Source organism: Anguilla anguilla, chromosome 9 (genome assembly GCF_013347855.1).
Source record: "Anguilla anguilla isolate fAngAng1 chromosome 9, fAngAng1.pri, whole genome shotgun sequence".
In the NCBI taxonomy this organism is placed as follows: Eukaryota; Metazoa; Chordata; class Actinopteri; order Anguilliformes; family Anguillidae; genus Anguilla; species Anguilla anguilla.
The window spans coordinates 18,076,745-18,087,889 of record NC_049209.1 but is presented as its reverse complement, the minus strand read 5'-3'; positions in this window follow the sequence as shown (position 1 = coordinate 18,087,889).

Sequence of the window (11,145 nt, the reverse complement as noted above, 5' to 3'; positions counted from 1 at the left end):
GTGTTGCTCTCATGTTTCTACGACAGTTTAGGCACTGATAACATACAATAAATTAAAAAAAAACAAAATTTAAGCATAACGGATAGTTCTGGCGCACGCTGATTGGTCAGTGAGCATTCCAGTGGTGAATATATTAATTGACATCATTGTGGAGAATGACGATCGGAATCACCACCATCTCTTGTCCATTTTACGGGTTAGTTATATCATAATCTATTATATTTTGAGTTACCTCTCTAATAGTACAGTTATAATTGGCATAAGGGGAAAATATGCTACAGGCTTGGTATATGGTAATCAGCAAGGAGACAGAAGAAAACACTACACAGTGAAATGTCCAGTGTTAATTCAACTCTTACAGTATTAATTCAACTCTTAACAGAGTGGGGCTAAATGTTATCTGTTAAGAGATTAATTAACACTATTAGAGTTGAATTAACACTGGAGATTTAACTGTGGAAGCAATGCCGTAAAAAAAAAAAAAAAAAAAAAAAACAAGGAATATTGGACTTTCTCCATGCTTTTCTCTTGTGGCATGCACAGAGAAGTAGCACAGTTGTTTGTCTTCATTTAACTATACATCCCGAAGAATATGGGCTTTCAGGGCTGAGTTAAATGGCTTAACACTTGAGTCAAATTGCAGAAAGCTTCCTTGCTAAAATTTTACATAAGGTTTGAAATGTTCTTATGTATGACACAGCCACTTGCACAGTTTCCATATTGTTTTTTAGAATCTTTCAATTGTGACACTTTCATTTGGGACTAAAACGTGTTATCAATACAACATACTCTGCACATTTTACACAAAAACATGTGAAAAAAGTATAAAGATACTTTAAATAAAATCAAATGGAGTCAAGCTGATTACATAAGTCTTATGTACTCTGACAGCTCTAAATGAATGCTGATGCAAAAATCAGCTTAACAAGCTGAGCAACAATAGATAGAGGGATTGTCTAATACATTCCTCATGTATGGTGTAAGAATCCCCAGAAACACATCAAATAGAGGAAGTATCTGAGTGGCAAAGGAACACCTTGTCATGGTCCTGTTTTCCTCTCTGTGTTTCCCCTGTTGGGCCGCCAGATGGCGGCACTTCTGTTTTGTGTCCTGCTCCCCCCCTGTTAATTGTATGATTGTTTCCAATTGTCTAATCATTGTTTTCTGGCTGTCTCGTTTTCCCTTCCCCTTCCGTGGCCTGATTGTTCATGGTGCCCTCCTGTGTCTCGTCAGTGTGGTCTATTTAAGTTGCCCTCTTCCTTGACTCAGGTGCTGGATTCTTGCGGTATGTCTGCTTGTTCTGTGCTCCCCTCCTCAAATCTGCTCCATGCGTTCCTGTCTATGTTCTGGTTTCCTTGTGTTTGTTCCTGTGTTTGTTTCCAATCTCTGTTTGCAAACTCTTTGTATCTGCCTGCGTTTTTTACCTGTTTGTGGTTCGTTCTGATTGTTTGTTCGTAATCCATGTGTTCGTGCCTATCCCCTGGTGTTCTGGTGTTTTTGGATTTTTTCATTTTCTTGTTCCTGTGTTTGTTTCCGATGTTTCAGACCCTTTGTACCTGCCTGTGTTTTTTACCTGTTTGTGTTTTGTTTCTGACTTGTATTTGTTTGACCTACCTGTTTGTTTGTATTACCCTTGTGCTCTGCCTGCCTGCGTTCTGCCCTGACTGTGTTCTGCCCTGCCTGTATTTGTGAGTCCCTCTTGTTTTCTGCTTTGTTTAGTTATTTTTTGAGTTTGTGGTTTTGCCCATTGTGGCCTTGTTTGTTCCCTGTTTGTTTACCCGTTAGTAAAGTCTTTGTTAATTTTCCCCTTTTTGAGTTTCGTGTTTTTTTTTCCCACTCTGCGCCTGGGTCCCAGCACCCGTACCGTCACAGAAGGAACCAGCCAGTTTGGGACCCAGCAGAGGTTTTTTTTTTTTTTTTGTTTGTTTAAAATGCCATCGGGGTGGTGGGAGCTTGAACCTCCCAGTGCCCGGGGCGGGCGGTCGCGGAGGCGCCGTGGTCGGGCTGCCTCCCGGTCGGCCAGACCTCCAGCTGATCAGCCGGCGGATCCTGACCCTTTTGAGGGGTCTCGGCTTGCGATCTTCCCAGGGTCCGGCCTGCGGGGGTCCCGCCGGTCCCGTCCGGCTGCCCAGCCGGGTTCCCTACAGCTGTGGTCTGTGTTCCTGTCCCCTGCCCAGCCCAGATGGCAGGGCCCTCGGCCTGCTCCACCCCAAGTCCCAGAGGGACCTTCACGGCCTGCTCTGCCCCGAGTGCCGGAGGGACCTTCACGGCCTGCTCTGCCCCGAGTGCCGGAGGGACCTTCACGGCCTGCTCTGCCCCGAGTGCCGGAGGGGCCTTCACGGCCTGCTCTGCCTCCAGTCCCGGAGCGGCCATCACGGCCTGCTCTGCCTCAAGTCCCGGAGCGGCCTTCACGGCCTGCTCTGCCTCAAGTCCCGGAGCGGCCATCACGGCCTGCTCTGCCTCAAGTCCCGGAGCGGCCTTCACGGCCTGCTCTGCCTCAAGTCCCGAAGCGGCCTTCACGGCCTGCTCTGCCTCAAGTCCCGGAGCGGCCTTCACGGCCTGCTCTGCCTCAAGTCCCGGAGCGGCCTTCACGGCCTGCTCTGCCTCAAGTCCCGGAGCGGCCTTCACGGCCTGCTCTGCCTCAAGTCCCGGAGCGGCCTTCACGGCCTGCTCTGCCTCAAGTCCCGGAGCGGCCTTCACGGCCTGCTCTGCCTCAAGTCCCGGAGCGGTCATCACGGCCTGCTCTGCCTCAAGTCCCGGAGGGGCCCCCAGAGCCACCTGGAGCCCCGGAGAGGCTCCCAGATCCGCCTCGAGCCCCGGAGAGGCCCCCAGAGCCGCCTCGAGCCCCGGAGAGGCCCCCAGAGCCGCCTCGGGCCCCGGAGAGGCCCCCAGAGCCGCCTCGGGCCCCGGAGAGGCCCCCAGAGCCGCCTCGGGCCCCGGAGAGGCCCCCAGAGCCGCCTCGGGCCCCGGAGAGGCCCCCAGAGCCGCCTCGGGCCCCGGAGAGGCCCCCAGAGCCGCCTCGGGCCCCGGAGAGGCCCCCAGAGCCGCCTAGGGCCCCGGAGAGGCCCCCAGAGCCGCCTCGGGCCCCGGAGAGGCCCCCAGAGCCGCCTCGGGCCCCGGAGAGGCCCCCAGAGCCGCCTCCAGCCCCGGAGAGGCCCCCAGAGCCGCCTCCAGCCCCGGAGGCCTCGCCTGCTCTGACCCTTCCGCGGAGGCCGCCTGCTACACCCAAGTTTCGGGCTGTACTTGTGCCTCGAGCCCCGGGGGGGCCTCCGGAGCCGCCTCAAGCCCCAGGGGAGCCTCCGCAGCCGCCTCGAGTCCCGGGGGGGCCTCCGGAGCCGTCCAGAGCTCCGGAGAGGCCTCCAGAGCCGTCCAGAGCCCCGGAGAGGACAACGGTCCCATCTGTTGTCCCGCAGGGGCCGCCGCAGACTGCTCTGGCCGCCCCGCAGGCTAAGCCGCCTGCCTTGCCCCCTAGCGTTCGTGCTCCCCCTGGCGTTCGTGCTCCCCCTGGCGTTCGTGCTCCCCCTGGCGTTCGTGCTCCCCCTGGCGTTCGTGCTCCCCCTGGCGTTCGTGCTCCCCCTAGTGTTCTCGCGCCCCCCAGTGTCCGTTCTTCCCCTAGTGTTCTTGCTCTCCCTAGTGTCCACACCTTGCCCCCTGGCGTTCGTGCTTCCCCTAGTGTTCTCGCTTCCCCTAGTGTTCGCCCTTCCCCCAGTGATCGTCTCTCCCCCGGTGTCGTCGCTTCCCCCAGTGGTCGCCCCTCCCCCGGTGTAGTCACTTCCCCCAGTGGTCGCCTCTTCCCCGGAGTCTGTCCTGCCCCCAGTGGTCGTCCCTCCCCCGGTCTCGTCGCTCCCCCCAGTGGTCGCCTCTCCCCCGGTGTCGGTCCTTCCCCCAGTGATCGTCTCTTCCCCGGAGTCCGTCCTCCCCCCAGTGGTCGTCCCTCCCCCGGTCTCGTCGCTCCCCCTGGTGTCCATTCTCCCTTTGGTGTCTGTCCTCCCAACCGTGTGTCCGTGTGTTCCCCGGCCCCCCTGTCTAATTGTCTGCCCGCCTGTTTGTCTGTTAGTCTACCCGTATGTGTATCAGCCAGTTTGTTGGCCTGTTTGTCTGCCCCCCAGGCCGTCAGCCCATCGGCCAACGTGTTTGCCCGCCTGTCTGCCTGTCTGTCTGTGTGCCAGTCCGCGTGTGTTTTGTCTTGTTTGCCTGTGTGTCAGTCCCTATGTCAGTTGTTGGGTTCCCCCCTCACCTTCCCTGTCTGCCTGTCCCTTTGTGTGTCCATCGGTGTCTCCGTGTGCCTCCCCGCCTGCTTGTCCCTGTGTCTGTCTTTTTAGGTCTCCCTATTGTGCCAGTATCTGGCAGTCTGTTTCCCCCTCAGTCTTGTCCAACCCAGTCCAGTGTTGTCGTGCCCCGTCTCGTTGCTGTCCTGTGTCCACCTCGCCCCAGTCCAGTCCTGTATGTCTGCCTTGCCCCTGTCCTAGTTCCCCCTGGTTTCCTGAGTCCCCCTGTCGCCCGAGTGCGGGCCCTGATTTTCCCCCGAGTCGCCCGATGTGCGGGCCCTGAGTTTCCCCCGAGTCGCCCGATGTGCGGGCCCTGAGTTTCCCCCGAGTCGCCCGATGTGCGGGCCCTGAGTTTCCCCCGAGTCGCCCGATGTGCGGGCCCTGAGTTTCCCCCGAGTCGCCCGATGTGCGGGCCCTGAGTTTCCCCCGAGTCGCCCGATGTGCGGGCCCTGAGTTTCCCCCGTGTCGCCCGGGTCCTGCCCAGCCCTGAGTCTCCCTGTGTCGCCCGGGTCCTGCCCAGCCCTGAGTCTCCCCGTGTCGCCCTGTTTTCCTAGTTCCTGAGTTTTGTCCCAGTTTTCCTGTGTTCTGTTTTCCCCCGTCCTCCTGTTCCCCCGTCCGAGTCCAGTCCCGAGTCCTGCGTCCCGTTCCAGTCCTGTGTCCAGTCCTGTTCCTGTCCAGTCCTGTTTCTGCCCTGAGTCCTGTGTCCAGTCCTGTTCCTGTCCAGTCCTGTTTCTGCCCTGAGTCTGTTTCCAGCCCCGAGTTCCCGTCCAGCCCCGAGTTCCCGTCCAGCCCCGAGTTCCCCTCCAGCCCCGAGTCTTGTTCTTGTTTTGTTCCTGTCCTGCCCAGTCCAGCCCCGAGTCTTGTTCTTGTCTTGTTCCTGTCCTGTCCAGTCCAGCCCTGAGTCTTGTCCTGTCTCTAGCCCCCACCCTCTGTTGACTCCCTCCCCGGGTCGACCTCCTGGGACGTCAGGAGCCGTCCCTTGGGGGGGGGGGTACTGTCATGGTCCTGTTTTCCTCTCTGTGTTTCCCCTGTTGGGCCGCCAGATGGCGGCACTTCTGTTTTGTGTCCTGCTCCCCCCCTGTTAATTGTATGATTGTTTCCAATTGTCTAATCATTGTTTTCTGGCTGTCTCGTTTTCCCTTCCCCTTCCGTGGCCTGATTGTTCATGGTGCCCTCCTGTGTCTCGTCAGTGTGGTCTATTTAAGTTGCCCTCTTCCTTGACTCAGGTGCTGGATTCTTGCGGTATGTCTGCTTGTTCTGTGCTCCCCTCCTCAAATCTGCTCCATGCGTTCCTGTCTATGTTCTGGTTTCCTTGTGTTTGTTCCTGTGTTTGTTTCCAATCTCTGTTTGCAAACTCTTTGTATCTGCCTGCGTTTTTTACCTGTTTGTGGTTCGTTCTGATTGTTTGTTCGTAATCCATGTGTTCGTGCCTATCCCCTGGTGTTCTGGTGTTTTTGGATTTTTTCATTTTCTTGTTCCTGTGTTTGTTTCCGATGTTTCAGACCCTTTGTACCTGCCTGTGTTTTTTACCTGTTTGTGTTTTGTTTCTGACTTGTATTTGTTTGACCTACCTGTTTGTTTGTATTACCCTTGTGCTCTGCCTGCCTGCGTTCTGCCCTGACTGTGTTCTGCCCTGCCTGTATTTGTGAGTCCCTCTTGTTTTCTGCTTTGTTTAGTTATTTTTTGAGTTTGTGGTTTTGCCCATTGTGGCCTTGTTTGTTCCCTGTTTGTTTACCCGTTAGTAAAGTCTTTGTTAATTTTCCCCTTTTTGAGTTTCGTGTTTTTTTTTCCCACTCTGCGCCTGGGTCCCAGCACCCGTACCGTCACACACCTGTAGTCCCTGGTGTCACTGGAATAGGATTCATTTATTATTATCTCGGTTTTACTTGGTTATCTTCTTTCCGCCAGTAGTGTGGCTCCATACAGCTTGCTATCTATCTAATATCATCACCCCCAATGCCTCCTTATTGATGTTTGCTGTTTATTGATGGTCCTATACAACAGCTGATTTCAATTTTCTTTGACTGGGCTTTATGGAGAATTCAAATGAACCTGTGTTTGTGTTGCCCAGTCTCATTGGTAACCTCCAAGGCAGGTCCTGTTGTCCTGTAATGAAGACATTCATTAGCTCCTGGGCAAATTCAATTATTTCAGTGAGCCTGTGAAAACAGTACCTCAGAAGGAAAAATAATCAACCATGACTCATCCTGCTTTAGCTCCTTCAGTTCTGGAGTAGATAGGTTTAAATAAAGTTAAGTTTACATAATGGTTTTTTCATTGTTTCATAAAGTAGTATTTAGGCACTGAACGCTGTCTGTGCACTTGTGGTGGAAAACAAGTATTCTTACAGATCCAAGTATCATCTACGGCAGGCTGAGGCAGAAGTGAAATGCACTCATTTTCCCAGTGAAATTCAACTCCTTGGTGTCTGACCCAGCTCAGGCACTCTGGTATGAATAGTAGCATCCAAATTAATTATGCTTTAGGCAGTCATAATTGGAGCCCGACCGATATATCGGTATGGCCGATATATCGGCCATTATTTGACTTTTTGACGATATCGGGATCGGCAGTTATGCAGCCGATGTGTCCCGATTTTTAAATAAGTATAATAAACAACAAAAAAAAAACATTGATTATTTATTTACAAGTGTGAACTGCAGCAGCTGACGCGCTACTTCTGTAATAAGACGTTTGTCACTCGTGCCTCATCCAATATACTCCACTGCAAGACTTGTCTGCACAGATTCGATTGCCACAATAAAGGTATGCATATTTAGTGAAAGTTTTTAATTAAATGCGTTTATACGACCACTATGTTTATCAATCCTCATTATCAAGCGAGCGAGCTATCTAACATATTTGGTTCACTTTAGCAAGCTAGCTGGCTAGCAAGCCTTTATGAAGTGGCAGTGAGCACATAAGCAGCGTAGGATCTACATTTCCAGAGGGCATCGCTGTATTTTCAAATAAATAACCAGCCAAAATAAAATGGTGATTGAATGCATCACACATTTGTTTTTTTTATCTGAGATGATATTAGCTACTATATGATGCTGTGTCGATAGACAACGCGTTATTGCAAGCGGACTAGTGTGTCATCTAGTCAGGCGTCATCGTAGCAAGATAACCAGACAGTAAAAACGCTGATAAAACACTTCTAACGTGGATCATTTTAAGCCATTTTATCTAGCTTTGTCGTGATAACATGAGAGAAGGATTGCTGTTGGAGAAGTGAATCAACCAAAATCAAAACAGTTAGCGCAGGTAACCTGCACGAAAGCGCATTGTAGTTTTTTTCACGTATTTCATCCAGTCAATTTAATTTCATCTAACGTTACACTTGATGCACTCATTAGTTCCGCTAGATAACTTTGAGATCATGTAGTAGAAATAAAATAAGAAAATATAATTAATTTAACTTACTGAGGATATATAATAAGAAATAATGAGGCTGTGTCAATAGCGAATGCGTTATTGCAAGCGAGTGTGTCATCTAGTCACGCGTCAGAGCGCATTGTAGTTATTTTCACCACCGAATTGTTATGGACAGGGAAGCTCGCTAGATAAAGTCTTACTCTTTGAGATCATGTAGCAGGAATAAAATAAGAAAATATAATTAATTTACTGAGAATAGATACAAAGAAATAATAATAACAAATTAATAAATGGACTGCATTTATATAGCACTTTTATCCAAAGCCCTTTACAATCGATGCCTCTCATTCGCCAGAGCAGTTAGGGGTTAGGTGTCTTGCTCAAGGACGCTTCGACACTCCCAGGGCGGGGTTTGAACCGGCAACCCTCCGACTGCCAGACAATCGGTCTTACCTCCTGAGCTATGTCGCCCCATAACAATAACAACAACAACAATAATATTTATAAAAATACATGTTTGAAACTGGAAAACTGATTTTTTTAAAATATTTTTTTATAGATGGCCGGAAAAGAAAGGAGTAAAAGCAAGGTGTGGAGTTATTTTGATTTCACACACTTAAAGATGGTGTTTATATATATATATATATTTAATTTAATATCATCTTTTACATTTTTTTATCTAAAAAGTTCTTTGTGTGTTTATTTTTATTTTTATTTGTTTGCTTATAAGTTAAATGTTCTTAAATATATAAACTTTAATAAAATATAAGTTTTTCAAATTGATTTGAAAATGTTGCACTTTTTGACAAAATATCGGTCAAAACATTGGTAATCGGTGGGCTAGGACTCTCCAAAATCGGGATCGGCATCGGACCCAAAAATCTGGCATCGGTCGGGCTCTAGTCATAATTAAGACATTTAACACTTGTTGTGTATGTGGACACATCCAATGGCCAGGACTTCCAGATCAGTTTATTTAAATATAAAAATGTAAATATTGAATGTCAAATCTTCTGCGCACTGTTGCTGAGTGATATTCACTTTCCTGTTATAGAATGACCAATCAAAAATGATAAGCTAGAAACAATAATGAACCTCTCACTTGTCATGCGTAGTTTCATACCGTGAAGAATGTTTGCATTAAAAATATGAATGTCTACTTAAAAGCCAAGCTTTTTCCAGCAACAAGATGCAAAATCTATTCAGGTGTGTATCTGAATAAAATTTCAAGGAAATGTGTCTACGTACATTTCTCCAGGTGTCTTTGGGCGGCAGCTCAGCAGCATGTTCAACAGATGCTGCATCTGGTCAAAGGCATGCTGAGCCATATCAGTGACTATATGAGCCGTCAACTAAAACATTGCCTGATGTTTAGAGAGTAGATCTACCGCCACCATTTCACAGAGGCAAGAACAGTATAAAATAAAATACTGAAAATACTTTACCTGCAAAAAATGAATATCTTGTGACAAAGGAAATGCCTAAAAACACTCAATCTGTCCATCTCTATTCACGGAGGGCTGTGTTCCAGCCAGTTTTTCAGGTCTCCTTAATTTACAAAGCTGTCAATATGCTGCTCACATGCACTGGATCTGGATCAGTTCACAGACACTATTAAATTCCTTAATGCGACTGGCAAGTTATGATCAAGTGATGGATTGTAGAGTGGAGTGAATGGCCTGACATGGGAGAGAACAGCCTGACGGCCCCAGTTTTTATATCAAAATGTGGTCAAAAGGACAAACAGGTTGGACTCACGTATGCTGGTTTCAGACCCAAACTGTGCGCCTTATTATTTCAATATGCCAATCATTACACCCTTCACTTTTATAAAAAAAATAAAAATAAACTTGTATGCAAATGATAAATCAAATCTGAATGTCACATTCACATCTTGCATTCAGTTAGTAATTTTACTGCAGTGCATTTTGAAAAATGACTCTAATTGCATGCAGCTAATTGACTAAATGGACTAAATTCTGCCAGAAGGGTTGAGTGGAACCAAAATCAGCCCTCTTACAGAGGTCCGGTAATTTATTCCCCAGCCATCTGATTGTTAAATGTTCATTCAGGTCCTCAGCTCCTCTGCATTGCTGCCAGCATCTTCCTCATAATGATGGTCCTTGACAGGCTGCACCTCCCCCGAGCGGCTCATAGAATCAGGCCCTGAAAATACAGAACCCGGTGGGGAGACGGCAAGCGTGATGCTTTTGATGAGGATCGACCGCACTCCACAATGGCCCGACTCATTTCTCAATCTGACTTCCTTTATGCTCTTCAGGCTTCTGAGAGCTATTTCAGCAATGGCAATGCTGAAAATTGATTTTCTTAAAATTCCTTACTATTTACAGGGATGGTTTTTCATGCTGAAATGTGGTTGCCATGGGAATGGTACAAATGATGTGAGCACTGAGAGCAGTAACTGCAGCCAGGAAGAAGTGAGCATGGAATTAATGTATGCTTCTGTGGATTTAGAGGTGAGTAGAAACACTGATTGTGATTACAGGTACAAGGGTTAGTGTTTTACTGACTAGGCCTCTTTATGTAAGGTTCTCCAGCTTTAAAGCAGAGTATAACATATTTTCTTTTGGAATCAGTTTCAAGAATATTGATAAATAGAAGCATGCTAAGCCACTACAACAGATTTGTGCATGGTGGAAAACTGATATTCTGCTGGCTCTTTCTAGTGTATTCTTAGGCAACCCAGTCATCTTGCCAGTTTTATGTTCTGTTGTCCTGAGAAGCCCCTGTACACTTTTCGCTCCTTCTCTCTCTGACATGTCATTAATTTTAGAAAATATATGGAAAGTATATCTCATTATCCATTTTATTCACTTAAAAATTCTGTGCAATGGGGTTACTCATTTACACTTCAGGCTGCAACAGATTGACTTTTTCTCATTTTATTAGAACAGTACACCCCTAAGGTCAGGTCTATTTTAGTCCAGCAAAAAGGTGCATTGTAGCCTCCTTCCTGTTGCTCTCTGTCCCTGAATTCTGTAATCACCATGACCATGTTCTATTCCCAGAGCATATTGGCCTCTTCACACACAGTAGGTCATCCTCAAACATTCAAGGAGGCAAAACCTGACTAATTTATTGACATTGCATTGTTGTATTAAGGTTCTACTGTAAATATCTGCAATTGCCAATAAGATAAATCCATTCCTTAAATAGTCCTGGTGCCACATTCTTATTGTTTAATCTCACAACACAACATTTCAACACACCTGTCTTGGTAACTGTTTTGCTTACAAATAGAAAAAATTATTCATAAAATTCTCTAGTTATATTTGCCATAACATTCTAGCATAAATTGAGGTGTCTATTAGTGTTGTTTTTTCCAGGCTTAGGACATCCATGATCCTGAGCATCTCAGAGACACTGCAAATCACGCAGAGGTCCGATGTAGACAATGAATTCAAATTCCATAAAATATATTATGTCACGTGCAGTGCGTGCATCTCACAAGAATTATATGTGACCAACTTTGCGAAAA